The sequence below is a fragment of the Artemia sp. Qi Xiang Cuo genome, chromosome 7 (assembly GCF_049724085.1).
Source record: "Artemia sp. Qi Xiang Cuo chromosome 7, ASM4972408v1, whole genome shotgun sequence".
Lineage (NCBI taxonomy): Eukaryota > Metazoa > Arthropoda > Branchiopoda > Anostraca > Artemiidae > Artemia > Artemia sp. Qi Xiang Cuo.
Window position 1 is genome coordinate 17,016,761 of NC_142800.1, and position 17,922 is coordinate 17,034,682.

Consider the following 17,922-nt stretch of genomic DNA (forward strand, 5'->3'; position numbering starts at 1 on the left):
TCTTGCAGCTTGCCATGATTTGACACTGATTTTAGTTATAGATTCTTATCTTCTGTCAAGAACTTGAGTAGGGGGAGGGGTTTGAATACAACCGGGACAAGACCACACGTCCTATTTCTACTAATTTTAGGGGGGACAAGATTACAGCCAATCAGATGGATAGAATATAACCGGGACAAGATTACACTTCTCTTTCTAGGCCAATCAAAGAGCTAGAAATACTGACGGGAGTGACGCAACTAATATAAGAAAGGAAACAGAGTGAGACCTTGTAACTTGACCTAGCTTTACTTCTCGAATGTGTTCTGTATAATACACAAGTACCATTTAAGCAGTGTTGTCAATATAAAATATGCTTTAGCATTCTATACTAAAAGGTTGATACTAATAAAGATGTAGATGCCAAGAAAAGAATTTTAATAGAGATGTAGATACCAAGAAAAGAATTTTAATAAAGAAATTCAGGACAATCCTTAGAAATCCTTAGAAATCAACTGGTGAGACGATTATGAGTTTGAACCATCAAGGATCGTAAGCACCAATGACCTTAACCATCAAGGACGTCAACTTCCAAGGGACCCCTCTCCCCGACTACTAAGTGGTCCCCTCCCTCCAACTTTTTGTTGATGACACCCCCCAATTTTTAATATAGAGGCTCTATTAAGAGTCATAAATATGTAAGAAAAAAGTTATTAGAACGTCATATGAGACCTCATCTTTCGGAAACTTTTTTTCTTAACATTATGAAATATATCATTTAGAATGATATCTTTTAAAAGTCCTCCATGGCCTAAAATGTTTCCTCATTATGACTTTTCTATTTAAAAACCTCAGGCACTTCAGCTATTCATGCAAACATACAGCAATAAAAACAATATGAAAAAAGAAATTACCACCACTATAAAAATTGAAAACACTTAGAAATATCTATTTTCAAAGCACATTTTCTGATCGACTAATTTATAAGCGGATAGTTACAGTTTGAAAGTTGTTTACAAAGCGTTGAAGTTTTTATTTTTGCAAATCATCTGCTAATGGTATTGTTAATAAAGACAATAGGATATTCGTTTCCAGAATGTAGGTATCTAATAAAATTTAGCTCATCTATGATGTAAGAATCTGAGCAAATGTTTTTCAAGTTCAAGTTTAATTATGGGTTTTAATTAAAAAAAATATAAAATACACTTAACTCAATTCCTTGTGCATTGATGCACGTTTGGGCCCGTAATAATTGCACACTCTAAATACAGCGTGGCCTCCTGTCCTCTCCAATTTTCAACCCGAACCACCATCAAATAACAATAAATTTAACACAACTTTTCCTCCGCTTATACCCCTTGAAGTATCAAACTAAAATATAATAAGTAATAATAATATCAAAATTTTTTAAACGTAATAATAATAAAATAAATCTAGTAAATGAATTTCTAATCTTTTAGATATTTTTTTACATTCTTTTTAAAGGAGCCGAGAGACCTATTTGACTTCAGCTCTTGAGGAAGTGCATTCCACTCTTTAGTGCACGCAATTCTAGGAGAAAATTCCGACCTAACTGTCGGTGTCAGGGGTATAAATGTCTGACGAAGATCGTGTATTTAAACTATGGATTTGTGATGCTAGCGTAAATAAGCCTTTAAATGGTGATGGGAGTGTTCCTGAAAAATATTTAAAACAAAAAACGGTGCAAGGTAGTGTGGAAAGTGATGCCATTGATAGTCTGTTCGGTCCTGGACCTAAAATTTGAAGTGCTTTGTTGTGAAGTGAGTTTAGTCTCTGTAAATGTGTCTGGAAATTAGATTGCCAAACTGTAGAAACATATTGAATGTGAGGCTTGATAACTGCATTGTAAATCAGGATCAGTATTATCTTAGGGAATTGGTGACTGAGTTTTCTCAAGATTCTACGGTTCCTGGAAAGCTTCGTCTCGATACTTGCTATGTGGTGTTTGAACGAGAGGTTTTCATCGATTAAAACCCTTAGGTATCGAACGCGTCCTTTTTCTGGTCTCTTGATAAGTCCACGAGAGGTGTCAATACCAATCACATCAGGAGCCAGCGAATCTATACGTGAAAAAAATATAACACTCGATTTGTCAGTGTTGATGACTAGACGATTTGCGTCCATCCACAGGTACTTTTCTTTAAGAATGTCTTGTAGCTTCGTTTTAAGAGACTTTATGTTCCATTCTGAGCTCGCCATAAGTGAATCATCCACAAATGCCGTTAGTCCGTCGTCGGTTTCTACTATAGACCCCGGCATCGTTTTTGGGTGAAATAGTTTGCAGCAATAAGGGCTAAGACTTGCAGGAGTCCGTACTTGCTGAAGATCATTTACGTGAACAAGAAACAATACCGGTCCCAATTTAGAGCCCTGTGGCACCCCGCAGTTAACTACGACATCATTTGTATGGTCATTTCCTGTGTAAATTTGACGATTTTCCAAGTAAGACTTGAACCAATCTAGGAACTCCAATATGATCCAACTTTCCTAGTAGTATTTCGTGGTGCATGCTATCAAACGCTTTCTTAATATCTAGAAGCACAGCTGCAGGTAAAGCACCCGAATCGAGGATTCTGTTTACGAATAAACTTAGGGAAGTAAGGGCGTGTTCGGTTGAATGACCAGCCCTAAACCCGAATTGGCGGCTGTTAAAAAAGCCTTTGGCCTCTAAATATTGGTAAAAATGGTTTTTCATTGGCGTTTTAAAGACTTTCAAGAAAACTGATAAGATTGAGGTTGGTCTCTAATTTCCTGTGTCTGTATGACATCCACCTTTGTGAAGAGGTATTATCTTTGCCTTTTTTAATATTTCAGGAAAGACCTCTTTATCTAATGAAAGATTCACAAGGTAAGTTAGAGGCTCAGAAATGGTCGTCACTACCTCTTTCAGTGCCTTTGTGTGGACCAGGTCAAAACCTGAAGCAGAAGAGCCCTTCAAACTTTTTACGAATAATTTGAGCTCACTTGGTGTTACAGGACTCTCTGCCATTGATTTCATGCACTTCGGGCCAAGATATTCTTTGTATGATTTAGCTGGTGTCCCGACGGAATTTGCTGTGGTCTGGCAGATATTTGCAGAAATGTACTCAGCGATGCGGCAACCTGTGTAGGTTCGGTAATTTCTTCATCCTTCACGACCAATTTCGCTGGTAATGTTGAAGATTTTGTGGTTGGTCGTAGTACTGAGTTGATAATCTGCCAGAGTTTACGACCATCCTTCCCGCTTTCCGTCAGCTTTTGGTGCAGGTAGCCACGCTTTGCTCTTCGTAACACAGTCCGAAGGACTTTCCTGTATTGCTCATACTCCGCTAGCCACGCTAAGCTCGGAAAGCGTCTATTCTCTCCCAAAATGGGGTTTTTCTTATTCACACAGGCCAGAAGACCATCCGTTATCCAGGGGCTAATGGGCTGGTCTTTTTGTCGCTTATTAGTTCTTGGGTTTCTCACGCAACATCTACTGTATACATCCAAGAACGTCGAGTGAAATGACTCAAATGCTTCGTTTACATCTTAGATCCCCATTACGGTATCCCAGTTAAATTGCTCTAGTTCATGTTTTAAATTCTTCAAGTTTTCCTCTGTTAAACATATAATCGGTAACATGGGGTTGATTCGTGACCTTATCTTAGATGGTTCTGAAAGGGCAAGTTTTGCATGAATGAGAAAGTGGTCTGATTTGTCGCTGACGAGGACTGCCAAAATAAAAAGCTTCCACTTCAGTTTTAAGTTCACCAAGACATGAAAAATTTAAAGTTCACTTCTAAATTTTTCCGTAGAAGATAGGAAAAGTTATACTATGATTGTGATTATTTTCCATGAAGATAAAAAGTTTCACTTTAATTCTAAATTTTCTTAAATTCAATTCCGACCTTTCTCAAAGAGATGAAAACATTTAAAGTTCTGTTCCAAATATTTTCCCGGAAGAAGAAAAGTTCAACTTCGATTCTGAGTTTTCTCAATGAAAATGAAATAAGTTATTGATCAATTCTATTTTCCCAAAATAATATAAAAAGTTTCCACTTCAGTTCAGATTTTTCTCAAAGAGATGAAAAAATTTAAAATACTGATCCAAATTTTTCATAGACGATAGAAAAGTTCAAGTTCTCTTCTGAATTTTACAAAAGAAAATAATTCAATTACAATTTATCCAGATAAAATAAAAAGATTACACAGATTATTTTCCATGAAGATAAAAAGTTTCACTTTAATTATAAATTTTCTTAAATTCAGTTACGACTTTTCTCAAAGATATGAAAAAATTTAAAGTTCTGTTCCAAATATTTTACCGTAATAATAAAAGTTCAACATAGATTCTGAATTTTCTCAATTAAAATGAAACAGGTTATTTATCAATTCTATTTTCCTAAAATAATATAAGATTTTTCTCTTCAATTCAGATTTTTCTCAAAGAGAAGATAAAATTTAAAATACTGTTCCAAATTTTTCAAAGAAGATAGAAAAGTTCAAGTTCTCCTCTGAATTTTACCAAAGAACATAATTCAATTCTAATTTCTCCAGAGAAAATAAAAAGCTTCCACTTCAGTTTTAAGTTGACCAAGACATAAAAAATTTTAAGTTCAGTTCTAGATTTTTTCGTAGAAGATAGGAAAAGTTATACTATGATTGTGATTATTTTCTGTGAAGATGAAAAGTTTCACTTTAATTCTAAATTTTCTTAAATTCAGTTCCGACTTTTCACATAGAGATGAAAAAATTAAAGTTTTGTTCCAAATTTTTCATTGAAGATAGGAAAATACCCCAACCCCAAAGGGCTCCCCCTACCCAAACCCCGAAAGAAGCCCCCGGGCCTCAAATGTCCCCCGGCCCCCCAAACGGTCCCCGGCGGCCCAAAGGCCCCATAACCCCCATTTTTCGATACTTTTTTAAGGCTTTATTATATCTTTTCAGAACAAGTTATTTTCTTAATGTCCATCCTAAACCCATTTTAGAAGTTGAAGTACCCATCCTTTTCACCCACAACTTTACTATACTGATTTTTTGAATGCTCCGAGACCTAGCAATACGTTTCAAAGTGGTTAAAGATCATTCTATCTTTTGCCGGTTTCTCCTAAACAAAATAAGCGCATCGAAATGTCCATCCTTTTTAACCAAACCGTTATATTGAAGCTTTTTGAATGCTCAAGCGAAAAGGGGTGCATATCAAAGGGCTGTTCTGTCCCATTACTTTTCATATTTTCCACTCTAAACACATTTTACAAGTTGAAGTAACCATCATTTTCACACATAACTTTACTTTATAAGTTTTTTATGTTTGTGTAATTTTTTTTGTATGTGTGTAAGTTTTTGTGTGTGTGTAAGTTTTTTTTTGTGTGTGTGTAAGTTTTTGTGTGTGTAATGTTCTTTTTGTCTGTGTAAGTTTTTTTTTTTTTGTAAGTTTTTTGTGTGTGTGTAATTTTTTGTGTGTTTGTAAGTTTTTGTGTTTGTGTAAGTTTTTGTGTGTGTGTAAGTTTTTTGTGTGTGTAAGTTTTTATTTGTGTGTAAGTTTTTGTGTGTGTGTAAGTTTTTGTGTGTGTGTAAGTTTTTGTGTGTTTGTTAGTTTTTGTGTTTATGTTTAGGTATTTATGTGTGTTTGTAAGTTTATTTGTGTGTGTAATTTTTTATGTGTGTGTGTAAGTTTTTATGTGTGTGTAAGTTTTTTTGTGTGTGTAATTAGTTTAGGTTAGGCTAGATTAAGTTAGGTTAGGTTAAGTTAGGTTAGGTTAGACCAAGTACGCGCGAGTACGTAGGCGAACCTAACCTAACTTAACCTAACCTAACTTAATCTAGCATAACCTAGCCTAATTTCAAACACACAAAAAATAACACAAAAAAAAAAACTAAAACAAAAAAAAAAAAACTTACACACACACATAAAAACTTACACACACACACAAAAAAAACCTACACACAAACAAAAACTTACACACACACACACACACAAATTTACACACACAAAAAAACTGACATATACAAAAAAACTTACCCACACACAAAAAAAACTTAGAAACAAAAAAAAACTTACACACACACAAAAACATAAACACACATAAAAAATAACACACACACAAAAAAAATAAAAAACAAAAAAAACCTTAAACACAAAAAAAAACTAACACACACACAAAAACTTACACACAAACACAAAAAGAGACTTACACACACACAAAAACTTACACACACACAAAAACTTACACATAAAAAAAAAAATACACACACACAAAAAATTAATCACAAATTAAAAAAAACACACACACAAATAATTACACACACACAAAAACTTACAAACACACACACACAAACACTTACACACACACAAAAACTTACACACATACAAAAAAAATTACACACACATAAAAAATTATAAAGTAAAGTTGTGTGTGAAAAGGATGGGTACTTCAACTTGTAAAATGGGCTTAGGAAGGACATTATTAAAAGAAATTTTTGTGAAATTCCCTTTGATAAGTATCTCTTTGTGTTGGAGCGTTCAAAAAGCTGTAAAGTAACGTTGTGTGTAAAAGGCATGGGTACTTTATTGTGCAAAATTGGTTTAGGAGGAACATTAGGAAAATAGTTGGTTCTGAAATGCCTTTAAAAACTATTGATTGGTGTTGGAGCATTCAAAAAAGCAGCATAGTAAAGTTGTGGGTGAAAAGGATGGGTACTTTAACTTGTAAAATGGGTTTTGGATGGAAATTAAGAAAATAACTTGTTCTTAAAAGATATAATAAAGCCTTAAAAAAGTATTAAAAAATGGGGACTCAGGGGCTTTTGGGACGCGGGGGGCCCTTTGGGGTGCCGGGGGACCTTTGAGGACCGGGGGCTTCGTTCGGGGTTGGGGTAGGGGGATCGGAGCCCTTTGGGGTTGGGGTACTTTCCTATCTTCAATGAAAAATTTGGAACAGAACTTTAAATTTTTTTATCTCTATGTGACAAGTCGGAACTGAATTTAAGAAAATTTAGAATTAAAGTGAAACTTTTCATCTTCACGGAAAATAATCACAATCATAAAATAACTTTTCCTATCTTCTACGGAAAAATTTAGAACTTAACTTTAAAATTTTTATGTCTTGGTGAACTTAAAACTGAAGTGGAAGCTTTTTATTTTCTCTGGAGAAATTAGAATTGAATTATGTTCTTTGGTAAAATTCAGAAGAGAACTTGAACTTGAGAAGAGAACTTTTGAGTCACAAATCTCCTCAAGGCATGAATTACATCCTTTAATTTGTACTGCATAGCCTCTATGTAATTTACAAGGATTACATAATTTACACTTTTCACTATAGTCATCAATAATTGTACAATTCTCACATTGAGTTCCAACTGCCAATAGTGTACATGCACAGTGGACATGTATAGAACATTTTTTGGTTTCTGATGTCAACTCTCTCACAGCTAAAACGAAACTGATCCTCGTTCGATAAATTCAGTGAGGGGAATGGGAAGAGGAGTAACTCTGTGACGTTACCTCTTTCGAAGGAGGAGCCATCTACATTGAATCCATTGGCAATGTTTTCAAAAGTATATCCACGATAGTATTCTGCTTTGTTCCAATTAATATATAAATAAAATGAGTATAAGCACTTGAGTCACATCTTAAAAGTTTCATACAATAGTCCTATGGGAGAGAATCAGTTCTCATTATATTGTCAAGTGTTCCCCGAGAGAATATCCTGCGTTGAAGAGATAACTCGAGAAAATTGTCATCCAAAATCAAATGTTTTTCCATAAACACTAGATTTGATCTAATTCTCTCTTTCTCAAACTTATTCATTTTTCAATCCTTTCACTCTGACTGTTGACTCTAGACTGACCATGAGTCGTTAGCCCTAACATTCTAACCTGGACGAACAACAACAACAAATAAATTGACCTTGAAACATCCATCAAAGTAAAAAAATCCTGTTTTTTCATTCTCACTGACAAACACCATAAAACAGACATAAATTGCTGTTGACATCCAAGAAAAACAGCAAATAAATTTACCGACACTCATAACCATCCAATAAACATCCATCAAAGTGAGAAAAATCCTGTTTTTTCATTTTCACTGACAAATACCATGAAAAAAGACATAAACTTATGTTGACATCCATGAAAAACAACAAATAAATTGACCGACACACATGACCATCTAAGAAACATCCATCAAAGTGAGAAAAATCCTGTTTTTTCATTCTCACTGAGAAAAACCATAAATTATGTACTGTCAACGTTAGACTAAATTGTAGATGGCATTGGGGGTGAGTTGTGGGACCTTTAGATAGGTATCTACTATTGTGTGTCCAATAAGAGACATAGAGTTTTGAATGGACGATATTTTAAGAAGAATGACAATTTAAGAAGATATAGAAAAAGTACTAAAAATTGTTTCAAATTATTTAGAAGGAGCACATGTCTTTAGGTTTTCCTGTATTCCTTGATTCTTTTAAATCCCAAGTTGACCAATATTCTTCGAAGGATTGGAGAAACTGGCGCATTCTCTGCCCAAAAAATGACCTAGAATTTTGAAAGTTGGATTTTCTAAAAAGAATGAGAATAAAAGAAATTATAGCAAGAACTTAATGTATGATCTTGTCAAAACAGTGTATCAGCTATATGTTTGAAACAGCTTGGAGTATTAAGTTGTAACTCAAAGGACTTATTTTAGGAAATATAGAACTAATCCAAAAGAAAATACTTGCATACTACTAATACTAGTGTCAAAGAATGTATCCACAAATGCCCAGGAACTGCTTACAGAAGTAAGTTGAATATTTCAGTGCGTTGAGGGAGATATTAAAAAAAGTAAAGAAAAAAAACGGTGTTATGTGCACACTGTTACTAATGCTACTGCTGCAGCTGCTATTACTACTACTACTACTACTACTATAACTGTTGATACTTCTGGAGATAAGGGTATTGAGGTGAAGCTTTTAGAGAATAATTAAGGGGCTATTGAAATAAATAAATTCACAGTTTGAGCCTGCAGATTGTCTAAGGGTTTACAAGTACTATCTCAGGAACAACTTAAATTATCACGTTATTAAGTTATTATAACTGCTTAGATTATTAAAATATTTAGCAATTTCATTTCGTTTTGAGGTTTATTTATTAATTGATGGTTATTTGTTGTAGTTTTACGTTTGTAAAATTATATGACTTTATTTCTGCTTATTATTTTAGCTCTAAAATATAGGTTTAACGTAATTCTTAACTTTTCTTTGAAAAAATTATTTTATGGAAAGAAATTCTTTTTAATTAATACTTAAATAAACTGGCATACAAGATTGCAATTTCTCCAATAAAAATGCCAAACGTACAATTAAAAAAAGAAATAAATAATAACAAACGTAAGGAATTAAAGGTCCTAAAAAAGAGAAAAATAAGTAAAGGGATCATTAGACTTTATGCATTCTAACGTTTCACAAATCATCTTCTTGGGGTTGGTATTTAATGGCAATGAAATGTCGAAAATGGAATAATCATTAACAAGGTATTAATACGAGTTTGTGGTGCAAAATACTTTAGAAAATTTATGGATTCTAAACAATTATCCTTTATCGTTCATGGACGGTAAAAATAAAACTTTTCTTTGAGGTTGAAAATGATTATAACCTTAAACAAGAAAACAAAATCATGAAATCAATTATTTGGGTTTAAAAGTTCGATTACAAAATAATTAACTTTTATTCCGTTTTAATTGAAACTTTTCAGTTCACTTGTTTGCAAAGAATTTCATTTTAATTTAGAATAAATGACCGCTGTTACTGCTTCCTTACCAAATCTTACTTATTAAGAATTATTTGGTTTTTAGATTGTTGCTAGCCCAATTATCCTTCAGACTAGCTTTGGCAGTTCTCATTGCACGGGCTCCTGCTAAGAAAATCGGAGACAGCTCGTACAATGTGGCAAATGTTTGGATCAACGGTGGCAGGATGTTTTGTTTCATTTACAAGTCGACTTTTTTGAATATATACATTGAAATAAATGTACTATATTTACAATTTAGTGTGAAAATAATCCTTTGTTTGGTATATTTTGATTTTTGCATATAGAGGTTTTTTCTTATCAGTATAATTTCTCTTCTTTTTTAGTGATTTGTTTGCAAAAATTTGTCTCAGATATCTGTGTATATTTATGAGAAATATTCTAACGCTATAGTTTGTACTTACTGTAAAACTGATTGATTTTTTGTATATTTCTTTACTCTCACATAGGTCATTTTTTTGCGATTTCTTCTTTTTTCAGCACTTTAATTCTCTGTATTTTTAAATGTCGTTTATGCCTCAGTTGGTCCAGAATTGTCCCTATGTAAAAGAAAGTTTGTCTCTAAGCAAAAACCTAAGACAAATTTCAGTATTACTTGTGGATAAATTCGAATTGTGCATGACTACAGAGCCAATTACGCATCATCTGCGCAATCTAACAAGTATGCTAGCTCAAACATGGAAAAGTAATTTTTATAACCAACAAACCAGAGTGAAGTTGTAAAGCAAATTTTTTGAAATTAGGAACAGTGGCTGTGTGTTGGATACCGACAGCTATGTGTCGGTCTTGCAGCTTGCCATGATTTGACACTGATTTTAGTTATAGATTCTTATCTTCTGTCAAGAACTTGAGTAGAGGGAGGGGTTTGAATACAACCGGGACAAGACCACACGTCCTATTTCTACTAATTTTAGGGGGGACAAGATTACAGCCAATCAGATGGATAGAATATAACCGGGACAAGATTACACGCCTCTTTCTAGGCCAATCAAAGAGCTAGAAATACTGACGGGAGTGACGCAACTAATATAAGAAAGGAAACAGAGTGAGACCTTGTAACTTGACCTAGCTTTACTTCTCGAATGTGTTCTGTATAATACACAAGTACCATTTAAGCAGTGTTGTCAATATAAAATATGCTTTAGCATTCTATACTAAAAGGTTGATACTAATAAAGTTGTAGCTGCCAAGAAAAGAATTTTAATAAAGATGTAGATACCAAGAAAAGAATTTTAATAAAGAAATTCAGAACAATCCTTAGAAATGCACTAGTGAGACGATTATGAGTTTGAACCATCAAGGACCTTAAGCACCAATGACCTTAACCATCAAGGACCTCAACCTCCAAGGGACCCCTCTCTCCAACCACCAAGGGTTCCCCTCCATCCAACTTTTTGTTGAGGACACCCCCCGATTTTCAATATAGAGGCTCCATTAAGAGTTATTAATATGTAAGAAAAAAGTTATCAGAACGTCATATCAGACCTCATCTTTCGGGGACACGCAAATGCTTTGAAGATTAAATTTTGAAACTTTTTTTCTTAACATTATGAAATATATCATTTAGAATTATATCTTTTAAAAGTCCTCCATGGCCTAAAAATGTTTCCTCATTATGACTTTTCTATTTAAAAACCTTAGGCACTTCAGCTATTCATGCAAACATACAGCAATAAAAACAATATTAAAAAAGAAATTACCACGACTATAAAAATTGAAAACACTTCGAAACATCTATTTTCAAAGCACATTTTCTGATCGACTAATTTATAAACGGATATTTACGGTTCGAAAGTTGTTTACAAAGCGTTGAAGTTTTTATTTTTGCAAATCATCGGCTAATGGTATTGTTAATAAAGACAATAGGATATTCGTTTCCAAAAAGTATGTCTTTAATAAAATTTAGCTCATCTATGATGTAAGAATCTGAGCAAATGTTTTTCAAGTTCAAGTTTAATAATGGGTTTTAATTAAAAAAAAATATAAAAATATACTTAACTCAATTCCTTCTGCATTGATGCACGTTTGGGCCCGTAATAATTGCACACTCTAAATACAGCGTGGCCTCCTTTCCTCTCCAATTTTCACCCCGAACCACCATCAAATAACAATAAATTTAACACAACTTCTCCTCCGCTCATACCCCTTGAAGTATCAAACTAAAATATAATAAGTAATAATAATATCAAAAATTTTTAAACGTAATAATAATAAAATAAATCTAGTAAATGAATTTCAAATCTTTTAGATATTTTTTACATTTTTTTTAAAGGAGCCGAGAGACCTATTTGACTTCAGCTCTTGCGGAAGTGCATTCCACTCTTTAGTACACGCAATTCTAGGAGAAAATTCCGACCTAACTGTCGGTGTCAGGGGTATAAATGTCTGATGAAGATCGTGTATTTAAACTATGGATTTGTGATGCTAGTGTAAATAATCCTTTAAATGGTGATGGGAGTGTTCCTGAAAAATATATAAAACAAAAAACGGTGCAAGTTAGTGTGGAAAGTGATGCCATTGATTGTCTGTTCGGTCCTGGGCGTAAAATTTGAAGTGCTTTGTTGTGAAGCGAGTTTAGTCTCTGTAAATGTGTCTGGAAATTAGATTGCCAAACTGTAGAAAAATATTGAATGTGAGGCTTGATAACTGCATTGTAAATCAGGATCAGTATGTTTTTAGGGAATTGGTGACTGAGTTTTCTCAAGATTCTATGGTTCCTGGAAAGCTTCGTCTCGACACTTGCTATGTGGTGTTTGAACGAGCGTTTTTCATCGATTAAAACCCCTAGGTATCTAACGCGTCCTTTTTCTGGTCTCTTGATAAGTCCACGAGAGGTTTCAATACCAATCACATCAGGATCCAGCGAATCTATACGTGAAAAAAATATAACACTCGATTTGTCAGTGTTGATGACTAGACGATTTGCCTCCATTCACAGGTACATTTCTTTAAGAATGTCTTGTAGCTTCGTTTTGAGAGACTTTATGTTCCATTCTGAGCTCGCCATAAGTAAATCATCCACAAATGCCGTTAGTCCGTCGTCGGTTTCTACTATAGACCCCAGCATCGTTTTTGGGTGAAATAGTTTGCAGCAATAAGGGCTATGACTTGCAGGAGTCAGTACTTGCTGAAGATCATTTACGTGAACAAGAAACAATACCGGTCCCAATTTAGAGCCCTGTGGCACCCCGCAGTTAACTACGACATCATTTGTATGGTCATTTCCTGTGTAAATTTGACGATTTTCCAAGTAAGACTTGAACCAATCTAGGAACTCCAATATGATCCAACTTTCCTAGTAGTATTTCGTGGTGCATGCTATCAAACGCTTTCTTAATCTCTAGAAGCACAGCTGCAGGTAAAGCACCCGAATCGAGGATTCCGTTTACGAATAAACTTAGTGAAGTAAGGGCGTCTTTGGTTGAATGACCAGCCCTAAACCCGAATTGGTGGCTGTTAAAACTAAAACCTAGCTTTATTAATAAAATCAAATATTATTAATAAATTCAGATGTATTTTAATCTTGAATGTTCTTACTCCAGAAACTAAAACCCAACTTTATTAGAAAATCAAATATTATTCATAAAATCAGATATATTTTAAACGTTGATGTTCTTGTTTCTGAAAACCAAAACCCAACTTTATTGAAAAATTCAATACAATAAAAACAGATGTATTTTAATTCTGAGTTTTCTTATTTCTGAAAAATAAAGTCCAACTTTATTAAAATGTCTAATTTTATTAATAGAACCAATTGTATTTTAAACGTGGATGTTCTTATTTCGGAAGACTGAAACACAACTTTATAAAAAAACATTATTAATAAAATCAAATGTATTTTAAACGTGGATGTTCATGATTCTGAAAACTAAAACCCAACTTTATTAAAAATCAAATGTTATTGATAAAATCAGATGTACATTTTTTTATAAATACCTTTATAATTTTGTTTTATAAATACTACCGCTATTGTTATTGCTGCTGCTCCTGCTACTACTATTATCACCGTCTCAACTGCGATGAATCAGTCTTTTAATTACTACTGAAAAAAAGACTTACAATTGAGAATTAGCTACTAAGTACAAGAAGCATGGCTATGTGCTTTTGGATTGTCAAAATATTATCTTAAGAATTGATTTGATATTAGATTGGAACTCTAAGAGAAAACTCAAAGGGGAAAATTAATGGCCAAAAAAGTAATTTGTGGACACTAGTATTAATAGTACAACAACTTGGAAATTTACTAATTTTACTACTATTATTATTGCTGTAACTACTACTTCTATCACAACTACTTGTAAGATTAAGAGCATTAAGATGAAAATTTCAAAAAGTATATGAATATATAGGTTATCAAAACAGCAAATCCACAATGTCTTAGCAATGGCTAATTGTATTAGGTTAAGTGGTAATACTCCTTCTGTGACTACTATTACAACTATACCTAAGGCTGTGAAGGTGAAATATGCCGATAAGACTTATGAAAATTTCTGTTGTACGGATGACAACCTGCCATCCGTATGCAGGTTGTACACAGGGCATATAAGCAATATCTTCGGAACACTTTCGCGTCTGACATAAAAATTTTCAACGCTTGTTGTGGGTGTATTGAAACACAATATTTGCATCATAATATTACTACTTCTACTCCTGCAACTACTACTACTACTGCTATTATTGTTCACTACTACAAATAAACCAAAGGGTAATAAATGCAAATTTTTTGGGTAATATCGTAACTGTACCGAAGTAAATCAAAACATACTATGACCACATCAGTTGTCAAGAGGACATATCAGCAATGCTTTAGTACTGTTGATGGTATTAAGTTAAAAATTGCAACGCGTGTTGAATAGGATGTTGAAAAAAAGGTTACATGTGCATACTGCTACTAATGCTACTTCTGCTACTACAATTATTATTATTATTTATTTATTAACCGGTCAAAAAAGGTAAAAAAGACGGAGTATCCCGAAAAACAAAAAAAAAACATCGAACAAATTACAAAGATGACAAACAAAAACTCAATTATACACTGCACTGCACGTATGTAATAAGTTTTACTTTTTAAACTTACAAGTACTGAACAAACACAAGCATTACGATCATCGTTGCATCAAGCCGCAATTGTTAAAAAAATTAGACCCAAATAATCGTCAGTGAAAAAAAACAATTACATATATATATATATATATATATATATATATATATATATATATATATATATATATATATATATATATATATATATATATATATATATATATATATATATATATATATATATATATATATATATCCTTTTGAAACTCATAAATGATCCTTTTGAAATTCTTCTAACAACATCGATTCTCAAGGTAAAAGTTGGAAAATAGGCCAATCAGGTGTTACAATCCTTTTGTTTGCTCAAAATTCGACAAAGCAATGACTGTTAGGCTAGTTTATTTTGCATGATATTTCTAGAGCCAATTAAGATGAAGAAATGCCTTCAAAGTCAAGGCTATAAGAAAAAAAAGTTCTGGATATTTTTGTCAGTTTGTAGTTTACGCACTAATATCAATATCAGTAACGAGCCCCCCTCCAAAATACCTTGTTCTTTATGTTAGACTTTTGACTTTTCATCACAATTAAATTAAAAAATAAGCAATTTTAATTAGAAATAAGGAGCATCATTAAAAAACTAAGACGAATGGAAATTGCCGCTTATATGAAGTAAGCTACCCCCCCCCCAAAAAAAAACAAACAACATTGTTCTTTATGTTAGACTTTGACTTTTCACCCCAATTAAATTAAAAAATAAGCATTTTTATTTCATCAGATACTCCAGCACTCATAAACGATCTCTTTGAAATTCTGCTATCAACATCAACTCTCAAGGTAGAAGTTGGAAAACGGGCCAATCAGGTGTTACAATCCTTTTGTTTTGCTCAAAATTCGACAAAGCAATGACTGTTAGGCTAGTTTATTTTGCATGATATTTCTAAAGCCAATTAAGTTGAAGAAATGTCTTCAAAGTCAAAGCTATAAGAAAAAAAAAGTTCTGGATATTTTGGTCAGTTTGTAGATGTTACGCACTAATATCAATATCAGTAACGAGCCCCCCCCCCTCCGAAATACCTTGTTCTTATGTTAGACTTTTGACTTTTCATCACAATTAAATTAAAAATAAGCATTTTCAACTAGAAATAAGGAGCATCCTTAAAAAACTAATACAAATGGAAACTAACCCACATCTGACTTGAGCTGCCCTCCCCCTCTCCGTCGTACCGTTTTCTTTTTCTTAGAGTTTGACTTTTCACCCCCATTAAATTAAAAAATAAGCATTTTTATTTAATCATAAACTCATAAACGATCCTTTTTAAATTCTGCTAACAACATCATCTCTCAAGGTAAAAGTTGGAAAACGGGCCAATCAGGTGTTACAACCCTCTTGTTTTGCTCAAAATTCGACAAAGCAATGACTAGGCTAGCAATGATTAGGCTAGTTTATTTTGCATGATATTTCTAAAGCCAATTAAGATGAAGAAATGTCTTCAAAGTCAAGGCTATAAGAAAAAAAAAGTTCTGGATATTTTTGTCAGTTTGTAGTTTTTACGTACTAATATCAATATCAGTAACAAGCCCCCCTCCACGATAGCTTTTTCTTTATGTTAGACTTTTGACTTTTCATCACTTTTAAATTAAAAAATAAGCATTTTCAACTAGAAATAAGGAGTATCGTCATCAGATACGCCAGCACTAATAAACGATCTTTTTGAAATTCTGCTAACAACATCAATTCTCAAGGTAAAAGTTGGAAAACGGGCCAATCAGGTGTTACAAGTAGAATGCATCTATTGAATTCTATAGAAGCTATAGGAAAACATGTCTATAGAAGCTCTACACCTTTTCAAAGAGTCTGAGTAGCCCCTCGCATCTAGGTAATACTTCGATAGAAGCTCTACACCTTTTCAAAGAGATTCAGAGGATTTGTTTTCTGGTAAGTATAATCTGGTTTGGTAGGTACAATCTGGTTAGGTGGGTATAATCACATTGCCTATTCAAAGGTAGCGTGCAATTTAAACTGTATCAATTATTTTATTCCAGTTTTTCTAAAAACCAGTATTGTCTATAACTTAATTTATGTTGGTTAAACTTCCGATGGTTAAGAAAGCGTAACAGGTAATTAAAGTATTAGGAATGGGATGCTATAATTAGAATGATTTTAAATTGAAAAATTGTGACGTAAAAATAACTCAGTTATTTGCTTGCGTGTATAGGAATTCCCATGTTATTTGCTTGCATGTATAGTAATTCCCTTGTTATTTGCTTGCATGTATAGTAATTCCCATGTTATTTGCTTGCATGTATAGGAATTCCCATGTTATTTGCTTGCATGTATAGGAATTCCCATGTTATTTGCTTGCGTGTATAGGAATTCCCATGTTATTTGCTTGCATGTATAGGAATTCCCATGTTATTTGCTTGCATGTATATGAATTCCCAAGTTATTTGCTTGCATGTATAGGAATTCCCTTGTTCTTTGCTTGCATGTATAGGAATTCCCATGGTATTTGCTTGATAGTATAGTAATTCACAAGTTATTTGCTTGCTTGTATATGAATTCCCAAGTTATTTGCTTGCTTGTATAGGAATTCCCATGTTATTTGCTTGCATGTATAGGAATTCCCATGTTATTTGCTTGATTGTATAGGAATTCCCATGTTATTTGCTTGCATGTATAGGAATTCCCATGTTATTTGCTTGCATGTATAGGAATTCCTATGTTATTTGCTTGCATGTATAGGAATTCCCATGTTATTTGCTTGCATGTATAGGAATTCCCATGTTATTTGCTTGCATGTATAGGAATTCACTGGTTATTTGCTTGCATGTATAGGAATTACCATGTTATTTGCTTACATGTATAGGAATTCCGAGGTTATTTGCTTGCGTGTATAGGAATTCCTATGTTAATTGCTTGCTTGTAAAGGACGTCCCATGTTATTTGATTGGTTGTATAGGACTTCACAGGTTATTTGCTTGCATGTATAGGAATTCCTATGTTATTTGCTTGCGTGTATAGGAATTCCCATGTTATTTGCTTGCATGTATAGGAATTCCCATGTTATTTGCTTGCGTGTCTAGGAATTCCCATGCTCTTTTAAGGGCTTATGTCCCCCCCATGCTATTATA